This window comes from Gymnodraco acuticeps, unplaced genomic scaffold, assembly GCF_902827175.1.
Source record: "Gymnodraco acuticeps unplaced genomic scaffold, fGymAcu1.1, whole genome shotgun sequence".
NCBI lineage: Eukaryota > Metazoa > Chordata > Actinopteri > Perciformes > Bathydraconidae > Gymnodraco > Gymnodraco acuticeps.
Window position 1 is genome coordinate 207,534 of NW_022989891.1, and position 14,740 is coordinate 222,273.

Genomic DNA, 14,740 nt, shown 5'->3' on the forward strand with positions numbered 1-14,740 from the left:
GATTACAATGTGTTCTCTGTTCAAGTTAGCAAACTTCAGAGGACCTTCTTTGGGATTTTTAATTTTTATGAAATGGTGCAAGGCAAGCTGGTTCTCTGGACCCTCCATATACAGTATAAGAGATATTTGGTCAATTAATCACAGCTAAGCAGAACTGAGGGATTATGCACTTGAGTGAATCTCATTTCAAGCTGCTGGTTCGGGTGGGTGTGTGCAGGGGAAGTGCCGTGGACACAGACAAATGGGTGAGGCAGCGGGCTCTGCCGGAGCTGGGAGACACACATCAGCAGTAGGACTGGGAATTTGTTTGCCTCCCGCAGCACTTCTAATTTATGTGTGGTTGATGCACATCAAGGTTACACCGCATCCCACCATTACAAATCTATATACTACTCCTCCCTCAGTGGAGGCTACAGCGAGCGCTGTTACCCCTGAGCACTTCCTCCGCCAAAACAAACTGCTGCTCAGGAATCAAACAAATAGCTGTTTTTGCTGCATGCTTTTGAAAATGCAGACACACGGGCGGGGAGTCGTGCACATTCCTTTATTTCAATTATATATGACATCTGAGTATTTCTAATACTGTAGGATACTTGCTGCTGTAGGCAGAATACTTTTTCTTATACATACAAATATAGAGAATTATTCTTAATTTAATTCCAATTTGATATAATTACGGCAGACATATTTGTTAACTTTAATTTGCAAGTAATATAAGTATTATTTTAATATGCAAATGCTGTAATCAGTTTGTTTCACCTGTTCTACTAGAACCATTGGCAACAGCTACCATCCCACCAACATACCCTGATAAAATAAAACAAAGAAGTTTAAACTCCTGTCTCCTGGTGGTTTGTGGCTCCAGTTTGAACATTCATCTCCAACACTAATGCATTAATATAAACAGCGGATGATTATATTCTATCGAACACAAGGTTTTTTATATTCCCAACCCACATTTTATGCTCATTAATTATGAATTTCCAACATCTGATTTACTATACAGACACAAGCATTGCCTGGTTGGAAGGAGGGGAGAATGTCAAAAGTCAATCTGTTTTACACAAGGGGAAGTTTACAGCAATCTTGTATTCACTATGGAAAGAGTGTTAGAGTAAATGCCATTATATCTGATACAAAATAACACCATGTAAATGGAAATATACCCACTGACCACAAATAAATCAATGCTATGAGTCATTGACTTTCAAATCCACATTTATTTGCACTCATGCCTAAAGAGGCATCATGGTTTTGAGTGAAGACAGAATACAGGAAATGGTGTGAGTGAGGGAGACGCTGTCAGGAGTTAAAACTCTTAATGGGCCGAGTGACTGAACAATGAACGTCTGATAAGGAAAACAAGAGGAGCCATTAAAGAAGTGGGTCAAAGTATTTAATTTCTTATCACAGTACGGCAAACTTTACAATAAACTGCTGATTGGTTTTAAGAAGGGCTGCAGCTAATTCTCATTGTTGATGAATCTCTTGATTTTTTGTAATAAATCAATCCTTTTCACAAAATAATTGTTAACACAATGCAATCTTGTCTCAAACTATATTCATAGCAATGTCAAACAACAATGTGCTGTTTAGAAAATGAAACACCATCCAGGGTTTAATTCGTATGCACTAGTCTACAAAGATAAACATTGCAAGTACATTTAATCTATGCAGCAATTCTATTTTTTTCACAAAAACATATATCAGTCGAAAGCATTTATGCTGACATAAACATCATTTTTAGGACACAAAAATGAAAACACGGCAAACTGTTTAAGTTGACACCTTCAAGTAGAAGGTTCTTCACAAAGCACTAAGACTGAGAAATCAGCACATTGGAGAAGTGGCAGATATAACACCTTCCATCATGCCAACAGCTTGAATGAATATCCATGCGTGGTCTTCATGCAAGGAGATATTGCACATAAAAGTATTCATATTTGTTATTAATATGTGTATTTCAAAGAGACATTATGTGTCTATTACAGTGTTGTATCTTCACAGTCTTGGAATGTCTTGGATTACAAATAATGCTGTCCCCTGAAATGTCATTTGTGCTCATTGTTGTTTATCGTCCACCCTCTTCAAATAATGACTTCTACACCACATTGAAAAATCTTCTTAAAGCATGTGATTTAAAAACAGAAGTATTACTGCTTGGTGACCTGAATTTTAAGTAGGAAAGCCCTTAAGAAAATCACAGATAGTTTAGACTTAACACAAATGACAGAAGGACCAACCAGAATAACCTCATCCTCACAGACACAAATAGACTTAATATTAAGCAATAAAGTGTGTGGATAAAACCTTTAATTTCATCACTGGACTATCTGACCACAACTTAATATTAAAACTCACAAAGAAACGGTTCCACAACTCTTACAAACCTAAGAATACCGAAAAATGTGTTTGCAAACTTTGAGCAAGCTGTGCAACAGACTGACTGGGAAAGTATGCTAACTGGGAACAGTGTAGAAACAGACAGCCAAATGTTTGCGACCAAGCTACATGATTTAGTGGAGATGTTTCCCAGAGAAATGAAAAGTGGAAAAAAAACAAAACAATGCACTTCCTTGGTTCAATACGGACATATTGAACTTGATGAAGGAAAGAGACTTTGCACTGAAAAGAGCATTGAAAACTAAATTAACTACTGACAGGCATACACTGTAGGTTTACTTCATTACGTAACAAAGTAACTCAAACAATCAGAAAGGCCAAAGCCAACTTCTTCATAACCATAATTAATGAGGCAAAAGGTAACACTAAAATAATTTGGGAACAGATTAAAACCTTACTGGGAATCAAGCACAGGCCAAAAAAGCAGCTAGGACTAAAAGAGAATGCATGGTAACCTAGTGCAAGACCCAGAACAACTTGCTATAGCTTTTAATAAATATGTTATCAACTCTGTAGATGAGATTGCACATATATAACATATTATCAAAGTCGACGAAAGTAAGATGTCTTTTAGCATTCAACCCATATCAGAATTAAAAACCAAAGCAATTATCAATTATCTTAAAACTTCAACAACTAAGGACACGTACGCTATGGATTCTGCAATGCTTAAATCACTGCAAGATTACCTAGTCTGCCCTCTTACCCAAATCATCTATTCATCTGTATTACATGGGACATTCCCAAGTGCATGGAAGACTGCAATTGTAACCCCCATTTTCAAGTCAGGTGACCATCTGAACATCAACAACTACCGCCCAATTAGCATCTTACCTGTAGTATCCAAGGTGGCTGAGAAGTGGGTGTCAGAACAGTCAATTTCAACTTCATCCCATGCAGTTTGGGAAACAGCCAACTGTTTATACATGAATGCCATGATCATGTCACATCATACTGTCTCACAAGCTGGGGGCAAACACACTGAAGCCACTAGCAACCCTGTACAAACAAACCCTCAAAGTACTGGACCAGAAACCCCAACAGCTCCCATCACTGTACCATCCGCAACAAGCATAACATCCTGAGTTGGGAAGATTTAATAAACTATAGGAACATCGTTCTGGTGTACAAAATCCTGCACAATACAGCCCCTCCACCTCTTAACTCATTGGTTACTCAACGTAACAACACCAGACGGACCACTAGAAGCTCCACACGTGGCGACCTATCAGTCCCATTCAGGAAGGGTACTTTTGGTCAGTCATCATTCTCGGTCACAGCTATACAAAACTGGAACTCACTACCCACTCAAATCAAAGACATACATACACATACCACCTTCACAGCTCACTTAAAAACATGGTTCACTAAGAACTACACCTGCACACTAGTCTGTGTTGAATATGGCGTGTGTGTTACATGTTGTGATCATGGATGTTGCCCCTCGTTTCTGTTATGTGATTGTGATGTGCTATATGTGACATGTACTGAGTAACGTGTGTTGTTTATTGTTCTCTGTTATCCTTTCACCTGTATCTACTTGTCTTTCATCCTTTTTATTTTATATTTTTTGTATAACTAATGCTGTTGATATATTGTGATTCTAAGGGTGTCTATTACCATCTGGCCGGGGACAACAGCTGGAAATTAGCCATGTCGGCTAAAGCTGCTCCATTTACTGTTTTTTGTGACAGTTCATCGATGGGGACTGTCCACGACACTATACATAAATAAACTATACTAAAACAGTCGTGACTTGAAATGTATTAATCGTGCATAAAAAAGAGGCTGTTGATGGTTTACAATAACCTTGAAAACGTTATCATGTACTAGAAATAAGTTGTCATTCCCATTCCACCTGAAGGCTTAACTGAGAGGTCAAAGGTCTCTCTGTAGGACACAATGACGACCTTGATGAGTGTATTTGAGAAAAGCAGATACAATTCTCTCTTTATTCCCTGTTTACCTCCTCCAGAGCTAGCTTTTATAAGGCTCTAAATATTGGATGCTTTTGAAAATATCTTCTAGGAGCTGCAGAAATAATGAGTGAGAAAGGAGACTTTCTTTTATATCTAAGAACTGAATCTATACTGTATCAAATGAAATGTTTTTATAGTGCCCAATTTCACGAAATGCATTTGTGTCAGCAGGGGACCTTACACACACTACTCTTGAATAGATCGACAAACATGAATGACAGCCCTAAACACAAGCTTCTGCAAAATCAAAAGTCTTAAGCTTACGAGAGGATGTCTGCCTCCTAAAAAAACGTCTACTTGGCTCAAAGTACGTGTGTTTTGGTCCGGAGCAGATTTGAATAGTGTGGACATGGCCCCTTAACAATATATATGTAATCTTAACACTACAGCATACCAACATACTTCAGACAGACCTCCAGATTTATAAACCTGTTTTTGTGCATTGGCTTTCCCCGAATGAATGCCACTGTTTTCTAATGGTGTGGAAGTACATTACCGACTCGCAGGACTTCAACCTGAACATCAAACAGGTCTCGGATCAAGTGGTATGCAGACTGCAGCCAGAATTTATCTCCCAACAGCAGTGGCCAAACTCACAAATGCTCCGGAGGCTGAATGGGAGCTAATCCCTGCAGCCAGGTCCCAAAATCTGTTTGGAAAGACTTTCCAAAAGAGTGTACTGAGTGGCATGTGAATATATCATTTTGGAAAAGCAGGTCGACATTCACATGGGGTTTGACTTCCTAATTTGTCTGGGTGGCCATAATACTCTGACAATACAGTGTGTGCTTATCCCTTTATCCAAAAAGTATAAAAATACTGTTATTTTTGTTTGGCTTCACGTTGAACATACATACAGCCATAACATATTACTAAAATAAGGTCATGATAAAAGAACAAATCCAAACTTTAACTTCATTTTAAAGTATGTTTTGCTGATAAAAAAACATCCACTTCCATTTAAGTAAGAAAAATACAAATCTGGACTTTCACTAAAATGTAATTATATTCTGGTACTGCAGCTACTTGATGTAAATGCAACTCCCATCACAGTTCTTTGTTAAATAATTTTAATAATTGTAGAACATGTCGTCATTGTACTTATTCCTAGTCAAATCAAAGGTCACATTGCTACTTCTGTAACACTGTATCCCAAATTCTTACCCATTGATACGTTGAAAAAAAAAGTCCCTGTTCCAGTTATAGTTTCTGTCTGACAAGACTGAAATGTAGCTGAGGATGAATTATTTAACATCTCACGAAGGTGTGGTATACACCATTAGCTACTGTATGCGATGTTGTGTGAAGCATGCTGTGTGATAATGCAGGCGGACGGCTTGCTTTCTTTTCTCGTGTTTACATGAGAGTGAGTGAGGTCACATTTGCAGTCAGATGAGGAAATGATAACGTCACAAAGTATACATGTTTTGCAGGTTAATGTTGGAGACTCTGCTCCACTGTGGGCTGGTGCCTCTGGCAGCGCCTCTGGAACTCTGTCCTCTCATGCATGGAGATCTCATTTATATAGAGTCGCAGAAACCAATCCGGACGGCTCAAAGACTTCTGTCCCGCTGAGACAGCAGCTGAAAAAGTGCCACTTTAGAAAATTGGATTAAAAAATATATAAATCAAATTCTGGAAAGTTTCAGACAGATTGTATTTTTTTTCCTTATTTTAAAATAAACTTTGGTTAGTTTTAATTGTCCTCCGACTAACTTTCCCTGAGTGTATTTATTTTCTGCTTTTTGTTGTATTAATGGCCCGTCGGTTGTTGCTATCGTGTTTCTGTTATTCTATGGAACTGTTCAAGTTGTAAAAAAGCATGTAGTCAGCTAACCAACTGTATTTTGCATTACCACATATTGAATAATACATACTATTGACATTGCAATGCAAAATTATGATCTATACAATATTTGATTACTCGCTCCTTTCTAATAAGTATGAAAAGAAAGCAGTGATCCAAAAATGGCTGATGTGTACAAAACAACAGCCTCATAAACGGCCACAAATGTAATCCACTTATCAACAAACTGGAGTGAGGTGTTTCTGACTGCAGGGCAGGAGACTGTTTGTCTTCAACACAAATGCACAGTTAATGGGGATTTCCTTGTATTATGCATGAATGTGACGATAAAAAGGTTAGATAAGTAAGAACAAAGACCTTGCTCTGCTGCTAACACGGTAAAAAGCACGACTCTGGATTTGTATTGGTACGGCCATATTTTAATGGGCCTCATTACATCCAAAGTAATGAGTGTGCATGGTCATGTAAAGGGCCCTAACACAGAGTTACAATCACAGAATATGAGACTATTTCACACAATATAAAACCCCGTCGTGCCAACAGTGCTCTCTCACGATGAGCCATATGTCAGACATTTGTCAACTTCATTGCCTGTTAATGTTTCAGTTAACCCTTTCTAAAGCCCCAGTGATGAGCATACACAAATACATTTGCTAATTTCAGGAAATATAATAGATAAATCAGATTACTCATTCTTTTCATATATAAATACGATTAGATTGATACATCAACATCATATTTTTAACATCATCCAATTGAAGGCATGGACATATACACTGTACAGCCTCTTGTATAGAGTATACTGTATTAGAATTGTGAATAAAATATGTTTCAATATGAGGATCAGTGCAGTAGAAATAACTGCTTTATGCTCACACAAAGTGAAGGAACTTTACCAGGATGAAAAGAGCTTATTGTGGCTAATGTTTTTTCAGGTGAGAAACCTTCCAAAAACAAACAGAACTTCTTAAAGCTACCGGAGGACTGATTTGAGGAATGATGGTATCAGACAAAGTTACTGTTTGCAGAGAGAAAGTCACTATCCTGAGAAGTCACTGCCGGAGCAAACAGCACAACAACCCATTATCCACTCGACACTACTTTAGCCTTTATTTGGAGCAAGTAAGAAAGTGTTTTTGGTATTTTACATCACTGATAAAAGATCCAAAACAAAATGCCTCTCAATTTAAATACTATTAATAAAAGTATGTTTGTTATTGTCACTTCGTGGCTGCTGGTGACTGCCTTTGAATCATTGATGTGATCAATACTGGGTCTGAGCGCTGCAGCTGAAGATGAAATCTTAGTCGGAACTTTAATATCAGGGCAGGAGGAGTGACCACAAGGCATTGAATCATCCATAATAATAGCTGCATGAGAGACTGCCTGGCGGATGATGGTCAACATGTGATGCATTAGGAAGGACGCTTCAGAAGAAGTTAGCGCTGGAAACATGGATGCATTTCATCTTATGGGTCAACAACCTTGTAATGCATCCAATGATACTGTAGGTTTCTATGACTTAGCAACACCACAAAATGCACATGTCATACAGTAGCACACATGTTGTTTAACCTGTGCTTCTATAACAAATCACTGGGTTAATGCTAGCCAATGATCATGGTAGAAAATAGCATTTCTTACCAAAGCAGCAGAAAAAGATTAAATCAAATATTAGAAACAAGAGGTGAAGATGACAGATTTACTGAATGACTACACTCTTACAGAGTTCTGCTAAGGTTGCATGAGAACTACAAAGATGGAGTCACAACAAAGATAAATAGATCTACGATAAATGATGGTTGTGGGGAAATGTCTATAAAAAACTTCTGTGTCTGTCTGAACCACCAAATGGTTCCAAATAATACTTTCATATTGTTGGCAATAAACAATTTTGCCACATTTTGGTTTAAGTAATGTTTGCAACACAATGGAATATAGCTAAAACACGGAGACGTGTATATACTGTATATTTACTTTTTTCATTTGTGTGCTGGATTATCACATACAGTAATACAAATTATATATCAAGGTTCAAGGCTTTTATTAGTAATGCGTACATAGCTACAGTGTATTATGATGATGAAAAAAATCTGAACAGTACAACACAATAAAACAGAAAAAATTGTGCAAGTAAATACAAAAAGAAAAATAGTGAAATAGTGGAATAGTCCAATAAGAGTCTATATGCAAGTGATTGAATATGATATATTAGATAAATAATTTATAAATTGCAGCCAGATTAATGTTGTAGATGTTGTTTCAAAAGTTCAGATATATATATATATGTGTAAATATATATATATTATATATATAATTATATATATATATATATGTAAATATATGATATATGATATATTAAGTAAGTAAGACAAATAATGCATCTGTAAAGATCCTTCCATTGTTTATGTTACACCCTTATACCCAAACCAACAACCAAAACTACAACATAAATGGAACCCAAACATAACCTCTTTTGATTGTAGTTGTTAAAATTGTGAGGTCACTAAAAAAACGTATATAGTATTTAACATTATACTATGTCATATTTAAGTCTTTAGAGTGGTCAGTTATGATTTGAATATGCTTTTTGAAGTGCCTATGTTTACACTAGATAGTAGTGTAGATATACACTGAACAAAATATAAACGCAACACTTTTGTTTTTGCTCACATTTTTCATGAGATGAACTCAAAGATCTAAAACATTTCTATATACACAAAATAACCATTTCTCTCAAATATTGTTCACAAATCTGAAAAAATCTGTGATAGTGAGCACTTCTCCTTTGCCGAGATAATCCATCCCACTTCACAGGTGTGGCATATCAAGATGCTGATTAGACAGCATGATTATTGCACAGGTGTGCCTTAGGCTGGCCACAATAAAAGGCCACTCTGAAACGTGCAGTTTTGCTTTATTGGGGGGGTCTGGGGGGGTCCGAAAACCAGGCAGTATCTGGTGTGAGGGGTAGGGGTAGGGGTAGGGTTAGGGGTAGGGTTAGGGTTAGGGCAGTGTTTCTCAAACTTTTTCATACCAAGGACCACTTAACCAATAAAAAAACACTCGCGGACCACCTAACTCCACAAATATCCAAAAACACATCGTTTTTTACAAATCGCCTGAAAATTGTACAAACAAGTGGCAACATGTGTGATGAAGGTGCTTATCTGGGCTATATCATGCAATCGAAAGTGAAACTTAAACTCGTTCCATTGCGGAGATATTCCCGCGAGAGTGCGAAAAACTTAAATACATGTTTTTATTTCAAATGTGACATTTTATCAATATACTCACGGACCACTAGGGGGCGCTCACGGACCACCAGTGGTCCGCGGACCACACTTTGAGAAGCACTGGGTTAGGGTAATGTTGTGAATCGAGTGGCCCATGGTGGTGGTGGGGTTATGGTATGGGCAGGCGTATGTAATGGACGACGAACACAGGCCACTCGATTCACAACATTACCCTAACCCTAACCCTACCCCTAACCCTACCCCTACCCCTCACACCAGATACTGCCTGGTTTTCGGACCCCCCCAATAAAGCAAAACTGCACGTTTCAGAGTGGCCTTTTATTGTGGCCAGCCTAAGGCACACCTGTGCAATAATCATGCTGTCTAATCAGCATCTTGATATGCCACACCTGTGAGGTGGGATGGATTATCTCGGCAAAGGAGAAGTGCTCACTATCACAGATTTTTTCAGATTTGTGAACAATATTTGAGAGAAATGGTTATTTTGTGTGTATAGAAAATGTTTTAGATCTTTGAGTTCATCTCATGAAAAATGGGAGCAAAAACAAAAGTGTTGCGTTTATATTTTTGTTCAGTGTAGATAAAGATATCATGTTGATTTAAGTGGCAAAGGCTGCAACATCAGGTTCAAATTCATCCAGAGATCATTGTTGCACGTCATCTTCTTCCTTCTTTCTATTTTAATCTGTCCTCAGGCAAAGACCTCCACAGAATTATATACAAACAATAATCGATATTTGGTTTGTATGTGTCAATTCAAAGTTCACCAACATTGTATTACAGAAGATAAGGGTTTCAAATGTCGTCCACATCTCTCAGACTTTCAGTTGTGAGGAAGAAAGCTCTTCGGGGACCTCTGTGAGGAAAAGGTTCAGTGATATTTATGGATGGATTTATGGATGGTGGAAAGTCATGGGTCAAAAGGTTTCACTCTCTGGCAGACAGCGTTCACCACAGGCTCTGTCTGCACATCAGCTTTACTAGGCTATACTATTTTTAAACCCTTAACCCTATTTGATAGATATATAAGCTTGCGGAATTAGATGTTGTATTGCAGCTAACTTTAAAGAACATTTTCTCTGTTCATGAAGCAAGGTTAAGCTCAAGAAAGTGAGCCTATTTTGGGAGAGGGTTGACAGATATCCAACACTCACTAAACATCTCTAACTGAGGTGGAAGGGCATTTCATTTGTTAACAAGATATGATCTAGTGTGTTAAGTCTAAAATGACAAAATGAAGATAATATATAGTGACAGTTTAAATTGCAGTACTTTACTTATTTACATTTTTTTATTGTATTATCCCTGTGTGAACTCTTGTCTGTACTGTCCTGTATTTCACAATTTCCTCTGTTGCTGCTTTAAGACCTGAATTTCCCTACGGCAGGGGTGTCAAACTCAAGGCCCGGGGGCCAAATCCGGCCCGTGACTTCATTTTATGCGGCCCCACAAGAACTTGCAAAGAATATAAAACGTTTGTTATACGGTTACAGGCTGATTTACAGAAGCACGTTGCCCATAAACTACATGTCCCACAATGCATCTCTCATTTGACTTTTTTCTCAGAATTCGACTTTTTTTTCAAGATTTCACTTTTTTTTTTCTTTTCGACTTTTTTTTCAGAATTTGGCTTTTCTTTTTAAATCATCTTGTGACATTCTCACTGAAGAGACTTGCAATTATTTGCCCTAGACTTCTGCTTTCAGACCTAGCTAATTATGAAGTTATTACCCTATCCGATAATAATCCAATACAGAGGCAATCATGTAATATAATACATTATTTTATATATATTAAATATTTATATATGTATTTTATATAGTCTTATATTTACAACCGGCCCTTTGAGTGCAATAATGCTGATGTGGCCGTGGTGAAATTGAGTTTGACACCCCTGCCCTATACGGGATCAATAAAGGTTCATCTTATCTTACTTTCTTATAATTGCAGGGATACATGAGGATTGTACCATTAAAGGGACTAATTAGAATAATGTCCTTTCACCACTGAATACCCAGTCAGCCGCTGCCCAAACAGAGACAATCCCTTAAGGCAAGAGGATCATTTTCAATATCTTCTACCCCCTCTTAGACGGGTAAACGCAGTTAGTTTGTAGACATCACTGGCACAGATCCAAGGTTCGTTTTGGTAGTGAGCTTCTCTCATTATGCTGAGTCAGGAGCGTTTGATAGAACTCAAAGTGACAAGCGTGCTTCCCAGCACCCCCTAAATGTCTGAAAGGGCCGGGGCGAGCTGAGAGGAGCCTGAAGCGTGCTGTTCGGTGGAAATCCACACTGTCAGATGTCATTCTCGTGAAGAGGAGGCAGACATCTGCGTATTTCGAATTGTCTCGGACGACAGGATCAGAGGGCCACAGACAGGAAACAGTGACAGGAAGGGATCATTCAAAATCTCACAGGAAACACTGAATCCTTTTAGCACACTGGACTTTAAGTTTATCAAATAAAACACCAGAATGTTCCTGTTTCTGATGAGAAACATTGCTATTAGGGTTGCTGTTTGACCCATGGCTGCTGTAAGTCTTACATCAAATAAATACAAGTTCTACCCATTTATAGTCTAATTAATGTTTATGAGTGTTCCTGCTTTCACATTTGTTGAATAACACACTTAAATAATTTGATTATTTCCGCCAACAGAGCAGCACAGCCTTTATGACATTTCCCTTTTAATCTGCCCTGACTCATTTCGAGCCCACGTTGTGCAAGTTCCAACTTTTTCAAATTAACCACATCATGTTATGAACAGAGATAGCCGGTGCCTTTGTCTTTGCCTGCACACTCTCACACACCTGACCCTGAACAGCAATAATCTGCAAGTAATGGGGACAGGTGTTTCTATTCAAACACCACACACTATTTGGCCATCAAAATCATTCAAGACCCATTATTACTTTTTTTAAAACAGAAAAAGAGTATATCAACAGAAACTATATTTTATTCCAGTTTGGGTCCCCGAGGCATTGTCAAGTTCTGACTTCAATTTCAAACAACAGTTTTGAATAAAGCTTCTTGTGACAAAGCCAGCAAAAACGAAAAACGGGAAATATAAATGACTTGCTCGTTAGCCCAGAGTAGATTAAAAAAACTATAGGTTACTTACGTAACCCCAGTTCTCAGAGTAACATGAAGTGAGATGTCTCACTATGGGATGCGCCTCATCGCGGAGCAAACAGAAGCATCAATCTCATTACGCCAATCCTGATTGGCTGGAGATCTTTACGTCAGCGTCAGGGAAATCACCCCCTATAAGTAGCTTGCGCCACAACGCATGCGCCATTCAAAATAAGCACCTCTTCTCGCTTCACCATAGCAAGGAGGGCCGTCTGGTGAGACATCTCACTTCATGTTACTCTGAGAACTGGGGTTACGTAAGTAACCTATAGTTCACATTCATAACACTCCGTTCGATGTCTCACTATGGGAAATTGTAGCTCCCGTATTGCCAGACGAGCTTATCTCGAAAATCACCAAACCAACCAGAACTAAACAGGTAGAGCTCTGACTCAACCAGGTGCCCAGCACTGCTTGAGTCACACTGGGAGCAGAACGTCCAACCTGTTAGGAGGCAGACAAAAGTGAGCGGCGAGGACCAGCTCGCCGCTGCACCAATGTCTTTGATGGGAGACATCCTGGACAGAGTCGAAAGAGCTCGCGGACCCGAGGGTGCCTGCGAACTCTGACTCGTATGAGCCCCAAAGCAATTGCTTCCACAGACCAGTGGGAGAGCCGTTGCTTAGTAACAGGCTTGCCCTTATAAGGGTTAGCCCAGGACACAAGGGGTTGGTCATTATGACAAAGCACCCTTGATCTGTCCCTGTACGTGCGTGAAGCACGGGCTGGACATGGCAAATCCGGCCGCTGTTCCCCGGAGGAATACAGTGGCGGGGAGGATGCCTTAATGTCAAATGTGGTACCCGAACCGACCGCCTTAAGATAAAGGCAGGGTCAGGCTTCAACCACACTCTGTTTGCCCCAGGGCAAACAGAGTGCATGAAAACTGTACAGATAGTGCAAGAGTGCCACTGGCTCGCTTGGCAGCTGCCAGGGTCAGCGTCATGTCACACTGTATTTGTACCACTCACGGGCCAGGCCCATAGAGCCAAGCGCTCTGGGTGTGGGTGAAAGATCGCCCCCCCCCGCTTGGGACAGTATGTCCCTGCGTAGTGGGAGCTGCCATGGCTGCCCGCACAGCAGCTGATATATCTCCGCTAGCCAGTACATAGCTGGCCAGTGCGGAGCTATCAGGATAAGTGTGTGGCGTTGCTCTCTCACTCTGGCCAGAGTTGGGGGTATCAGAGCCAGGGGTGGGAACGCCTACAGACGGCCCGGGGGCCAATTGTGCGCGAGTGCATCCACGCCTAACGGTGCATTTAGATCGCGCATCGAAAAGAACAGCTGACACTGAGCGTTGTCTTTCGATGCGAACAGATCCACCGCGGCTCTGCCGTAACGCACCCACAGCTGGCTCACAATCCTTGGATGTAGAGTCCAGTCTGCATAAAGTGGTATACCTCTGGACAGTAGATCTGCCCCGAGGTTCCTCACTCCCGGTACGTGCGTCGCTCTCAGAGAGAGGAGACGCCTACCGCTCCAGAGGATAAGTTTGCGCGCCAGTGTGTGTAACTGGAGAGAACGCAAACCCCCTTGGCGGTTAATATACGATATTGTGGTCGTATTGTCTGTCCTCACGAGGACGTGATGTCCCCTGAGGAAAGGCAGAAAGCGTTTTAGGGTGAGAAACACCGCTAAAAGCTCCAGGTAATTTATGTGCGCTCGCTGGAGGTCTCTGCTCCAGAGACCCCTCACCGGGTGACCTTCATAAATACCTCCCCAACCTGTCAGACATGCGTCCGTGGTGACCACTTTCTGTGAAAGGACAGCACCCATAGGCACACCTCGTACTAGAAAAGTCGGGTGCAGCCAGTGGCGCAGTGCCATTACGCATTTCACAGTAACCATAACTCATGGCGCGCGGGGTTTAGTTTTAGGGCGGCCACCCAGCGCTGAAACTCCCTCATGTGTAAGCGTCCCAGTCGTACGACCAGGATGGCTGACGCCATGAGCCCCAGCAATCGCAGGCATGATCTGAAGAGAACATGTTTGCGCAGCCGGAAAAGAGCGAGACAAGCTCTGAAAGCTTTCACTCTTTCCGCTGACAAGCGAGCTGAAAAGGGCACCGAGTTCAGGTGTAAACCCAGGAAGAGTATAGTCTGCGCGGGGCACAACATGCTCTTCTCTGTGTTTATTATGAAACCCAGGTTGAGCAGGTGC

At 40.2% G+C, this 14,740-nt stretch overlaps 1 protein-coding gene across 1 annotated transcript in view; it reads right to left on the reverse strand.

Annotated features, from left to right (window-relative positions):
• The window catches only part of LOC117537615 (cadherin-18), a 183,349-nt gene that overhangs the window by 96,887 nt on the left and 71,722 nt on the right, over positions 1-14,740 (reverse strand). The gene's annotated exons all lie outside the window — the stretch shown is intronic.